This window comes from Geotrypetes seraphini, chromosome 1 (assembly GCF_902459505.1).
Source record: "Geotrypetes seraphini chromosome 1, aGeoSer1.1, whole genome shotgun sequence".
Classification (NCBI taxonomy): domain Eukaryota; kingdom Metazoa; phylum Chordata; class Amphibia; order Gymnophiona; family Dermophiidae; genus Geotrypetes; species Geotrypetes seraphini.
In genome coordinates, this window is record NC_047084.1 from 215,782,634 (window position 1) to 215,796,157 (window position 13,524).

The following is a 13,524-nucleotide window of genomic DNA, read 5'->3' on the forward strand; positions in this document are numbered from 1 at the left end:
CTAAACTCGGCAATTCTTAGGATTCTATCGAATGCATCTCTATTGTTAACCGCCTTTTCAAGTTATGTTGTAGCTCACTGAAATTGATCAGTTCAACCCCCGTGGTAAATCTCTATTTTTAGCTTCCTTTGTAAATTCCCATTGTTAATAGCTTTGCTAAGTTATGTTGTAGCTCACTGATGATGGACAGTTTTACTTCTTTTGTAAATCACATAGAACTGAAAGGCTTTTGTGATAAATAAAAATGTCCTTATGTTAAAAGAGGGGCATGGGAGAGAACTTTATAACTATAAAGACTAATCTTTGGGTATATTTTCTCCTGACCTGTGAAGAGAACCAGTATACCATGAGAATATATCTGTACCAGTGTACCATGAGAATACTGTATACCTGTACCACTGTTGCCTAAAATGGTCCAAGAAGATGACCCAGATCATTTTCTGGCAAATTTTGAGAGAATTGCTCACATGGCTGACTGGCCGGAGGCCACATGGACTGCATATTTGGGAAACTTGTTGACTGACAGAAGCCGAACTGCATTCCAAAGCACCAATCCCAATGACCAGCCCACCTATAAGGATGTTAAGGCTGCCATTCTGGAGCAAGCAGGGTGAACCGCAGAAGCTTATAGACAACAGTTTAGAAAAAGCACTGCACAAAAAGAAAGTCCCTGCAGTTTTTTATATAGACTGAAATAGATTGCATGGAGGAGGTGGCTGCAACTGGAGAGGAAGTCTGATATGGAGTTAGCAATAGTTCTTGAGCAGTACCTAGATGGGACTACCCTGAGACAATGGATGAAGCAATACTCCAAGTTGAAACTGGAGACTGCCTTGAAAGTGGTGGAAGCGTTCTAACAAGAGCAACCAGATTCTGAAATGGGTAAGGAGAGAAGACAATAGTTGAGCAAAATTCTCTATAAAGAGCACTAAATCAAGAAAAGCACCACTGTACTAAAATACCTGTTAACCCTAAATCTTAAATTTCTTGTACTGACTAAAAGAACATGATGGAAATAGTGCTGCATGAATTGTAGTCAAAGTGGCCTTAAATGTAACTCCTTATGTAGTGAACAGTTGTATGTAACTATAGTTTTTCTAGACCAGGTGCAGTCGGTTGAGTGGTACATATTACAGGAGTCTGTATCCCCCCAGCATGTGTGGTTTTCTGAGCCAAAAATTAAGTTTTCTCCATTAGCTATTTCACACTTGAGAACATGGCTTTCCATTCCTGGCCACAGCCAATGTGATTTCATTTAACACAGTTTTCAAATCATCTTAACGTTCCAGTTTCATCTGTATATTTTATTAAACAGTGAGTGTAGCAGGCCAGACTTATATAGCTCCACCTTACACTTGTGCTTTGTTAGGTGAAGTGGTGGTTTTTATCTTTTTTTTTTTCAAATAGGAAAGTAAGGATGTGGTTGGTCTTTGCAGAACTGTGCCTGCTATTTGTGAGGTTACTGTGCCTTTTCTCAGCAACACTTCAGCTGGCAGGTTCCGAGAAGACTGCCTAGGACACACACAGGAACAGCGATGTCTCTCTCTACCTGTAAGTAAATTGCCTCTTGCATTTGAGCAACCATTTTCTGATAGCAGCTGTTAAATCAGTCACCCAAAGTGGGATTCATAAAAACCAGGATAGATACCTAATTATCTCTGTACATTTTCTGAAAATGTTTTTATTTTTTAAGTGTAACTGATCTGCATTATACTTCACTCATGTTCATATTGCTAAAAGTGTCAGAGAAAATAGGATGCAGAATATAAAAGTGAAAAAAACATAAAGCCATACAGATACGGTAGAACCTTCTCCAGAAGGTTTTATAGCCACAGTGGTCTAGAAGGTTTCATGGGGAATATACTTTGTATGCCAAAATAAAACCAGTTAAGCACAATCAGCAGAATATTTGGGTAGATAGATCGTCTTTTATACAGCTAATGAATGTTTGTAGATGGAAGATTAAATAAGTGTTTTGAAAGGACATAAGAGCATAAGAATTGCCATATTGGGTCAGACCGAAGGTCCGTCAAGCCCAGTATCCTGTTTCCAACAGTGGCCAACCCAGGTCCCAAGTACCTAGCTAGATCCCAAGTGATAAAACAGATTTTATGCTGCTTAGTACACCCCAAGGTTTGCCTGTTTGGGTTTAGTCAGTTATCTTTTCCCATTAAGAGCATGAGGCGGGTTTCATATTCAGATACGGTTAGTATAGTGGTTAGTGCAGCGGCCTGAAAACCTAGGGAACTGGGTTCAATTCCAGCTACAGCTCCTTGTGACTCTGGGCACGTTATTTACCCTCCATTACCCCAATACAAAATAAGTACCTGCGTATAATATGTAAACCGTGATTTGTAACCACAGAAAGGCAGTATATCAAGTCTCATCCTCTTTCCCTTCTCAATAGGTCTTACAGTCTGAGGCACTGGTGGATTAGGAATTTACCAGAAACAGGATTTGAACTCTGGCATTTCTAGTTCTCAGCATTCTTCAACTTGTTTAATTCATTATAGTCTGCTTTTCCAAATTGAAGTGCACAAAGTGGGAAAAATTAAGCAGAATCTCCTCTTCTGCCCCCCTCCCCCCCACACACACTCCATAATTAACAGTCTTTGGACCTCATTAAAAAAAAAAAAAAAAAAAAAGACGTCCAAGAAACAATATACGTGACACATGGACATCTTATTGGACAAGATGTCCCAAGCAGTTATTTTTGAAACCTACTTTCTAGACATCTTGCTAGGCTTTTTGTCTGCAGTGCAGTTCAAGAGAGTATGTTGGAGGCATGTTATGGGTGGGCTTAGGGTGTGCTTAGCTCATGGACGTCTTGCAGCCATAATTGAACATTTACCAAGTCATCCAGGATATCATTTAGATGTTCAGAGCTAGACCTCTTTTAAAAGCAAATAAGGGCCATAAAGATGCCCAAACTGACTAGGTGACCACTGGAGGGATGAAGGCATAACCACCTCTCCACTTCCCCAGTGGTCACTGGCCCCGTCCCACCCCTCAAAAATCTGAATGAAAGAGTATATAACATCAGCACATGGTATAGGCAAATCCTAGTAGAGCAGCAAGCAGTGTCTGGAGTAGCCTGATGGCTGGAGTAATGAACCTTAGAGATGGGGACCTAGACCCATATTCCACTCTAACTACTACATTTATGGTGGAAAGTGTGAGACTACAAAAATCCTAATGTTCTGCCATATAGGTGACACCTGAAGCCATAAGGGCCACTAGGGTGATAGACAAAAGGGCAGGATTAATAATTTGGTGGGCCCTAGGCACCCCACTGGACCTGCCTCTCCATGCCTCCCCCCCATGTTCCCCCTTTTGTGAGAGTGTACCTCCAGGTCTGACTCCCAAGCAGCACCACCTCCTTCCTTCCGTCATTATTCAGTGCAGCCAAATTCAGACTTCAAAAGGTCACAGGCAACGGTTTCTGCATGCTGCCAACAGCTAACCTGGAAGCCTTCCCTCTGATGCAAAATCCCAGTATCAGAGAAAAGGCTTCTGGGTTAGCCGTGGGCAGTGTGTAGGAATCGCTACCCATAGCCTTTTGAAGACTCTGAGTTTGGCTGCACTGAATAATGAAGAAGGCAGGAGGAGGCAGTATTTGGATATCTGCAGCTGGGCCTGGAGGCCTGCAGGTACACTGACATCATCTGAGCAGGCAGCATTCTGGGGCCCCCTGAACTCTTCGAGCCAAAGGCATGTGCCTACTTGACCTATTCTTTAACCCTGCTGGGTAGACAGTAGGTACCACTGTCTGAGCATCCACTTGTCCATAGATAAATATTGATGATTTGATGCACCAAATTCAAAAAGCAACAAATTGTCAAAATTAAAGGTTAGCTCGCTTAGTCATAAGACCATCCAACTTATTTGATGTTTAAGGCTTGATTTTTGCTTTTTGGTATAATTTTTCCTTTTTTCTCCCTTATGATCTCACCATTACAGAGGACTGGATAGTGATTCAGTTTAATTCTTTTTCATATATTGTTATAAATAGAAACATAGAAACAAGATGGCAAATAAAGGCCAAATAACCCATCCAGTCTGCCCATCTGCAGCATCCACTATCTCCTCCTCTCCCTAAGAGATTCCACCTGCCTGTCCTATACTTCGTGAATTCAGACAGTCTTAATCTACACCACCTCTTCCAGGAGACTATTCCACACATCTACCACACTTTCTGTAAAAAAGTATTTGCTTAGATTAATCCTGAGCCTATAATCTCTTAACTTGCGGGCCAGTGAGGTAAGTACTCTAATGCTCATAGAAATTCTGTGAGTGCTGGAGCATTTACCTCGCCGGCCCACAGTAGAAACCTCTACTGCAGCTTTATAAAAGCCATCGTAAATGATTAACTGGATTTCTATTTTCTGTACATGTATTTTGCTTGATTTGTGTTAATTGTATAGATAAAATATTTTAAAAAGAAACATGGAAATGAAAGAAACATAGAAATGATGGCAGATAAACCAATATGAAAAAATTAACCAATATGAAGGAGTAATAGAGCACAATTGATCTGCTTGGCAGAAAGCTGCTAGTGACTTCATACTGGTTAATTTTCATTATATCAACCAGAAGACCATTGACATTTGACTTTTGATAAAGGCGATTCCTGCCGAAACACTGTTGGTGTTGAGTCAACTATTGCAACTATCAGTAAAGTTTCTCATATTTGACCCATTCTTGAGTGAGTAGATAATTATATTACTCACTTTATGGTGCTTTGGCAATTTGTGTACAGGGCTACGAGACTATAACAGTACTGGCGATACTAGCTTTTTACTTAAGATTCCTCATTTCTTTCACATATTAGCTTTTGAGCACTGAGTACAAATATCTACTAATGCTACTTTTTCACAATCATATTATTATTATAAATTAGTGAATCTTCTATTATGTTGTATATCTCCAAGAGTACCCTGCCCCCTCGGGAAGTTTTTCATTTTTATGTGAAGCACTTGTCATTGTTGGCATTGATCACTGTTCAGAAAAGCTACAAATAAAGTTTGGAATTTTAAAAAAACTGACATTAAGAACATAAGAACATTTTCAATTTTTATTTTATTCACATACAATCTTATTTAAAATTAGCATATTTTTTTTTTTAATTGCTGAGATTATGACCTGAGGATTTTGAGTGCATGTTCACTACTGTTAAAATATGTAAACACTAGTCAAAGTAGATTAACTGAGGTTTTTAGATTGAATAAGTTAGTATTGTTTAGGACTAGTTGCCCATATGTCCTCTGTTCAGCATTACCCAATAATGATTTGCATGGGAGAGTTGTGAGGAGGAGGCATTCCCTATAACCTCATCACAAATGGTATCTAAAAGTATGCAAAATAAAACATTAATAAACCTGAATCCTTCTGAAAGAAAGTTCTTTGGATGGATCAAACAAACACTGAACTGCTCAGCCATAATCACAAGATACATTTGGAGGAAAACAAGTTAAGCATTTGCAGGAAACACTTGCAAACCATTAAGCGTGACTTTGGGTTTGTTATGTTCTGGGGTTATGTAATACAACAGGAAATACTGTGCAGAAGGAAAGAAAAATGAATTTAACTAAACAGAGACATATCCAAGAAACTAGTGTTCCACAGAGATTGGATATATCAGCATTCAGTACGAGGGTCATTTAGTATGAAAGAAAATAGCAAGCATGTTGAAACAAGTATGTACATGTTGTGACATGTCTCAAGGTTACTTATGCACAGTTGCGGCTCAGTGCGAGTCTAACATGCCAAGAGAGAGGATGTCAGGAAAGTCATCCGGCGAATCATGTAAGAAACCGCTAGATTTGGAACACCATTCAGTGATAAAATTTCTCACAAAAGAAGGAAATAAGCCAAAGGAGATCAATGAACGCATGACTGCAGTTTATGTCGAGTCTGCCCTATCATCCTACAAAGTAAAATTTTGGAGTAAGCAGTTTAAGTGGGGTAGAGAATCCATTGTAGATGACTCTCACACTGGATGGCCTGTGGAAGCAACTTCCACAGAAATGTGTGCAAGAAAGTCAAGGATTTAATTTTGTCATACAGAACGAATTAAGGTTTCCCGAATAGCTGAAGAAATGGGCATCTCAGCAGGTACAATTTGGAAAATAATTCATGAAAAGTTGGTTATGTCCAAGATTAGTGCAAGATGGATTCCAAAAATGCTGACCCCATTGCAGAAGGCCACGAGGCTCCAGTGCTGTCAGGAGAACTTGGAGATATTCTGAAGACCAAGTGAATTTTTTTCATTGTTTGGTGACTGGAAAGGAGACTTGGGTCTATGGCAGAGATCCTAAGTCCAAAATAGAGTCAATGCAGTGAAAGCCCAAGTCATCTCCCATCCCAAGAAAGTTCAAGACAGAAAAGTCTACAGGCCAAATCTTGGTAACTGTCTTCTGGGATGATGAAGGACTTTTGCTTCTGAAGTTCATGCCACACAAGACAACCATAACCAGGGAGAGCTACAAGAACACAGCGATCACTTTGCAGGAGTCAATAAGGAGAAAAGACGAGGAAAACTCATAGCAGCCATGCTGCTTCTTCACAACAATGCGCCTGTGCACATGTCATGGCAATCACAGGCTGCCATCCAGGAATGTGGGTTTCAGCAGCTGACCTGGCTCTGTCGGATTATTTTCTGTTCTATGCTTTGAAGAAATCTCTCCATGGACAGTGGTTTTCAAGTGGTAAAGATGTCAAGAAAGTATGAGGTCCTGGTTTGAAGGTCAAACAGAATAATTCTTTTCAAAAGGGTTAAAGTCATTGCAGGAAAAGTAGATGAAGTGTTTGGAGCTATCGGGGAACTATACTGAAAAATAAAACAAAGGTTTTGCAAACTCTTTTCTTTCCTACTGAGGTAAATAAATTATTGAACGCCCCCTCGTAACTCAGTCAACCAAAAAGTTCTTAATGCAAAAGAAAACTGAAAGTTCTTGCATGGTCTTCACAGTCCACAGACTTCAGAAAAGAGCACTTTGAGAGCAAAATAGCTCAAAGCACATGGAAATGCACAAAAACATCAAAGTTTTGTCATTTTTGATTAAATGGACTTTTGCAAAGTCACTTCACAAAAGTACACTTTACAATAGAAGATTTTTATGCAAGGTCTACTTCACATGAAACTTTGCTGCTGCAATGCAAAATCATGCAGAGCAGCTCATTATTAAAAAAAAAAAATGTGAAAAGGCTTTGCAGGCCTGTTTTCCAAAAATAAATAAATACAAAACTTCAGCTTAAAACTTGTAATTATTTTATTTTTATTAAGCTTAATTGAAAAAAAAAAATCCCCCAATAAAAAAAATTATACAAAAGAACCAAAACAGCAAAAACAAAAGAAAACAATTGCACTCATACTCTATGCAAATAGCCCACTTTACTGAGGAAAAAGAAAAACAAATCCAAAAATAACATTAAGAAATAAAAAAGATAAAACTTCACAACTCAATCCTTTGATAGATGTGACTCCATAAACCAGCACCATCTAAATTGACACATCAGAAGGAAATGCTAAGAGGAAAGTAGCTCCAATAGCCAAACTTTTATGCTTGCAGGTTCCTCACTGTTATTTCTCTTCCTGTCTCTTCCTTTGTGTAGATTGTACAGTAATAATAATACTGGCAGGTGCACTGTGCACAGTTTGTTTTCTCAGAAAATGTCACTGTTTTCCCAACTTGGCCTCTGAAATGATTTCTTAAAGCTGCAAGCCCCACCCTGTAGATAAAAATTAACTAATAAATTACTTTCACTGCTGCACTTACTCTCAGAACAGACGAATGTAGGGTCCTGTGTTGCCTTGAACTCACTACATAATCCAAAGTCGTAGATACCATTGTGTGAACTTGACAAAATGCCAGGGCTACCTGAAATTGAAACCCCACTGAATTTGTTTTCAGAATTTGACTTCATCTGACAAAACAATTTTTTAATTAACAGGAAGGAAAAAGCCTCAGATATACACAGGTTTTATGGTATACAGACAATTGTCACTGGCACACTTAACTCTGGACTACATTTCCTCCTGTATTTTTTTTTTTTTTTTTTTTTTTTTTTACACAAAAGGCTCTTTAGGAAAGGTATTCTACCTGAATCTGGGTGCAGTTGAGCCAGGTAATCTGGGTAAAAGTAATGCCAGGAACTTAACTGGGAAAACGGAGGTGCCAATCGATGGAATTTTGAGAATGCATGTGGAAAAGTCTGAGATAAGTAGTACCATTAAATACATCAGTTTCGTGCATTTTGAGCATTTAATTTTGAGAAATTGGTAGCAATATGGGACCAATTTGAATGTTTTTTTTTTTTTTTTAAATAACACTGTTACTTTGAGTGTGTTGCACTTTATAATTTATCTCACATAGTGTACGCCCATGATGGTGTGTAGCAGGGCTTGAAAGATCCCGCTTACATCTTTTAAGTCTGGAACTCTGGTTTCTCCAGTGTCCCGTTAGCTTTTACTATCACACTGAGGGTACACTTATCAAAACTTTAATATCTTCATTGCATTGAGTTTAAATAAGACAACTGATTCAAGCCATTTGTTCACAGGTTCAAGATTGTGTGCAGATTGTTGGAGAGATGATCATTCCAGATTTTGTGCCAAGAAAATGAAAAGCAGAATGTCTTATCAATTCAAGATAGGCCAATTTAGGGGCTGGTAAAATGAAGCAGTGGGAGTCAAGCTATAAGAGAGTTAGACAGTATATAAGAGGAGAGAAAGGAGAGTGAGCCTATATAATAGGCCCTGTGAACAAGGCAGATGATATTTAAATAAAACTGATAGGGAAAAATCAGCAATGAAGACGCATGAGTAACGGGGGGATCTGAACAAAGCATTTAGCAGAACAGAGGAAATGAGCTGCAGAATTATGTAATGTATATAACTTTTTAATCTGAGTAGTTGAGATACTGGCATAAATGGATTTACAGTAATCGAATCTGGAATTGTATGAAGAGTTGAAAAGTCAAGATAGAAATAAATAGAGCGAAGCTTGTGCAAAATACAGTAGCCTGATTTCAAAGTGTTAGATCTGTTGAGAGAAAGAAAGTCTAGAGTTCAGTGATAATGCCTAAATATCTCAGTGAGTACACAGAGGAAAGAGGGAGATCAAACAGAGCAAGAGGGACAGTAGCTTGAGGGAGGGAGCCAGTATGCCAACAAACAATAGTCTTTTCAAGGTTAAGAACTAGTTTGAGTAGTAGGCCAATGATAGATGACCTTTAGGTAATGTTGCATAGGGGAAATATCAATCTGATAGGGTGATAAGAGGAACACCAGCAGAATATCATCGTCATAGAAATAATAGTTAACAGTGAGGTTTCGGATAAGGGATGCGAGAGGATTTATGAAAATATTGAAAAGGAGCAGAGACAAAATAGAACTTGAGGGACCCCTCAAGAAAGAAACTGAGAAGAGGTTAAATGAACCAAATAAACCAGAAAATGTGTGTTTATGAAGAAATGAGGAAAACCCAACTGTAAGTACAGACCCAGGTAAACCAACTTCAGCTAAGTGTGAGAGAAGGAGAGATTGATCAACTAGGTCAAAAGTTGTTGAGAGGTCCAAAGAAATGAGTAGATAAATATTGTTCTTGTCAAAAGTAGAGTGAAGACCACTGACCAATGCAGCAATAATGGATTCAGTGTCATGATGTTGACAAAAACCTACTTGACATGGGTGGAGAATCAGGCTGTATTCAGAAAAGAAGAGTAAAAGAGTACATAAGAATGTAAAAGTTGTCATACTGGGACAGACCGATGGTCCATCAAGTCCAGTATCTGGTTTCCAACAGTGGTCAACCCAGGTCAGAAATACCTGGCAAGATCCCAAGGAGAAAAACAGATGTTTATGCTACTTATCCTAGGAATAAGCAGAGGATTTCCTCAAGCTATCTTAATAGCTTATGAACTTCTCTTTTAGAAAATTATCCAAGCAGTAAATAGGACCAGACAGTTATATACTTCATTAAACTTTCCCAATAAATAGAGCTACCTCCTGGTATAAACATTCCCAATAAATAGAGCTACCTCCTGGTATAAACAGTCATTGATGTTTGGCTATTCTATAAGTTCATATGGTCATTGGAAATCTTTGATGAACAAATCTTTTTGAGTTTATAGGAACAAAGCTTTGGAATGATCTTCCAATTGCACTAATTAAAGATTCTTCTTATTATATCTTTGTAAAATTGTTATAACCTTTTTATTTTTAATGATTGTTAAATTAATAAATTTTGTATGGATACAATATTTTTTAAATTGTTATCCATCTAGAATATATTGTGAGAATAGTGCGGAATATAAATAAGAATAGAATAGACATTGTCATTCATGTGCCACATGTTTCTGACAGGCTTTTTGATGTTTTGATCATGGTCTTGATATGTCAACTTTACAATATGCTTATACGTTTAGCCCTGCATTTGTAAAATATGTCACAGGCTCTAGACCAGGAAAGGGCAACCTTGGTCCTCAAGGACTGCAACACAGTTAGGTTTTCAGGATTCCCTCAATGAATATTCATGGCATCTATTTGCCTACAATGGCATCAGCTCAGAGGGTGGCTACTAAAATGTTCAGTGGTCTTTATCATAAAGTGTATGGGGAACGACTTACGGTAAAGATCACAAAAATAAAATCCCACTCTAATAACATGTCAAATACCTTAAATCAAGCAATTTTCAAGATTTTCAATGTTCTATAGCAGGGGTGTCCAACCCGTGGCCACAGGCCGCATGCGGCCCTGTGAAGAATTTTGTGCGGCCCCACTCGCGCTCGAGGACAATGTGGTGTTTTCCTTCTGCCGCCCTCAGCTGTTTAACATCTTGCTGGCTCCCTCCTCCGTCTTGCAGCGTTCACTCAAAGCTGTGGGCAGCAGCTCCTATGTGCCTCCTATGGCTGACCTGGAAGCATTCCCTCTGATGTGACGTCAGAGGGAACGCTTCCAGATCACCTGTTGGAGGCACATAGGAGCTGCTGCTCGCGGCTTAGAGTGAACGCTGCAAGACGGAGGAGGGAGCAGGAAAAATGTAAACACCCGTGGCCCAGAAGAGAGAAAGGGAGAAGGGCATGAAATTTGAGAGAGAGGGAGCATAAACTTAGGAAAAATGATGGAAGGAAGGAGGGAGGGGCATGAACTTAAGACACAGAATGAAGGGAAAGATAGAGGGGAGCATGAGCCATAAGATGGAAGAATGGAGGGAAAGAGATGCAGAGGTGAGGGAGATAATAGAAAGGGAGAATTGGGTGTCAGCGAGGGAAGAGATGGTGCAATTGGGGAGATAAAGAAAGAGGAGAACTGTTGGGCAGAGAGAGGAGGGACGGAGACAGAGAGAATTATTGGACATGGTAGTGGGAGAGGAGTGAGGTAGAGAGGCATGGGCACAAAGAGAAGGGGGAGAACATGCTGGGCCGAGGAAACCTCCTGGATGTTGGGTTGTTGGTTTTTTGTTTTTTTTGGGGGGGAGGGTATTAAAAGAAGTGCCAGATTGCAGCTCATGTTTCCTATTAGGCTTAGAAACATAGAAAATGATGGCAGAAAAGGGCCACGGCCCATCTAGTCTGCCCACACTAATGGCCCACCCCCTAACTACCTCCATGAAGAGATCCCACATGCCAATCCCATCTTTTCTTAAAATCTGGCACGCTGCTGGCCTCAATTACCTGTTGTGGAAGATTATTCCAGCGGTCAACCACCCTTTCGGTGAAGAAATATTTTATGGTGTTGCCATGAAATTTCCCACCCCTGATTTTCAATGGATGCCCTCTTGTTGCCGTGGGTCCTTTAAGGAAAAAGAGATCCTCTTCCACCTTGATACGGCCCGTGACATATTTGAACGTCTCGATAATGTCTCCCCTCTCTCTGCGTTCCTCGAGTGAGTACAGCTGCAACTTACCCAGTCATTCCTCATACAGGAGATCCTTGAGTCCTGAGACCATCCTGGTGGCCATTCGCTGAACCGACTCAACTCTCCGCACATCTTTTTGATAATGCGGCCTCCAGAATTGTACACAGTATTCCAGATGGGGTCTCACCATGGATCTGTACAACGGCATTATGACCTCGGGCTTACAGCTGATGAAACTTCTACGGATACAGCCCATGATTTGTCTAGCTCTGGATGAAGCTTTCTCCACTTGATTGGCAGTCTTCATGTCTTCGCTAATAATCACCCCCTAGTCATGTTCTGCTACAGTCCTTGCTAGGATCTCACCATTTAGGGTGTAAGTCCTGCATGGATTTTTGCTGCCAAGGTGCATGACCTTGCATTTTTTGGCATTGAAACTTAGTTGCCAAGTCTTTGACCAATGCTCCAGCAGGAGTAGGTCCTGCGTCATATTGTCGGGCATTGAGCTTTTGCCGGGCACTGTGCTTTCATCTGTTGTGCGGTTGCCTACTATGTTGCATAGTTTGGCATCATCGGCGAATAGTGTAATTTTACCTCGAAGCCCCTCAGTCAAGTCACTTACGAAGATGTTAAATAGGATCGGGCCCAAGACCGAGCCCTGCGGCACTCCACTGATCACCTCCGTCGTATCGGAGAGGGTACCGTTTACCACTACCCTCTGAAGTCTACCTCTAAGCCAGTCCCTAACCCATGTGGTTAATGTTTCACCCAGTCCCATCGAACCCATCTTGCTTCGTCATCTTCTCAGTATTAAAATTCCTAGATTGCGGAAAAACAATAAGATATTAATGGACACATGGAAAACTTTAAAATATGTTAATAATTTAACATCTCTTCCAATTCAAAAATCTACATATCAAAATATCTGGCTAAACTCCAGGATCCAAATTGGCGGTTTTAAGATTGTCTGGAAGGATTGGATTAAAGCAGGTATACGAACCTTAAATGATGTTATATCTGATGGTAAACTGCTGGATTTTTCACAGTTGCAAATAAAATTTGGTCTTGATAAAAAACAAAGTTATAAATGGTTGCAACTGAAGCCGGCAATTCAGGCAGGGTTCCCTGAATGGAAATCTCTTAATAATCAATTTAGTTTAGATTTCCTATGCTTTCAGGCAGACTTCTTGGGTCACCAAGCCACGCAGTGATATAAATTATTATCTGGCTATGTAAATAAGAAACCAAAAACTGGACTTAGAGATATTTGGAGCATTGAGATTAAGCATCAAATTAATGCATCTCAGTGGCCACGTATTTGGTCCTGGAGGTTGAAGTGTACAATGTCTGCTTCTATGAGGCAAACATGGTTTTTCCTGTTGCATAGAGCACTCTGGACCCCTGTTCGTTTACAAAAATTGGATTGCTCTAGGTCTAATAGATGTTGGCATTGTAACCTTGATGCTGGAACTTTAGATCACTTGTTTTATTGTCCATTCATTAAAAAATTTTGGATCTCTATTTGGGATCAAATAAATCATTTAATGGAAAATTATGTAGCATTATCATACGACACAATTTTATTTGGCATGCTGATGAGAGCTAAGCCTCAAATATCTGCTAATAATAATAAGCTTTTGATGATATTGACAGGAGTTGCCAT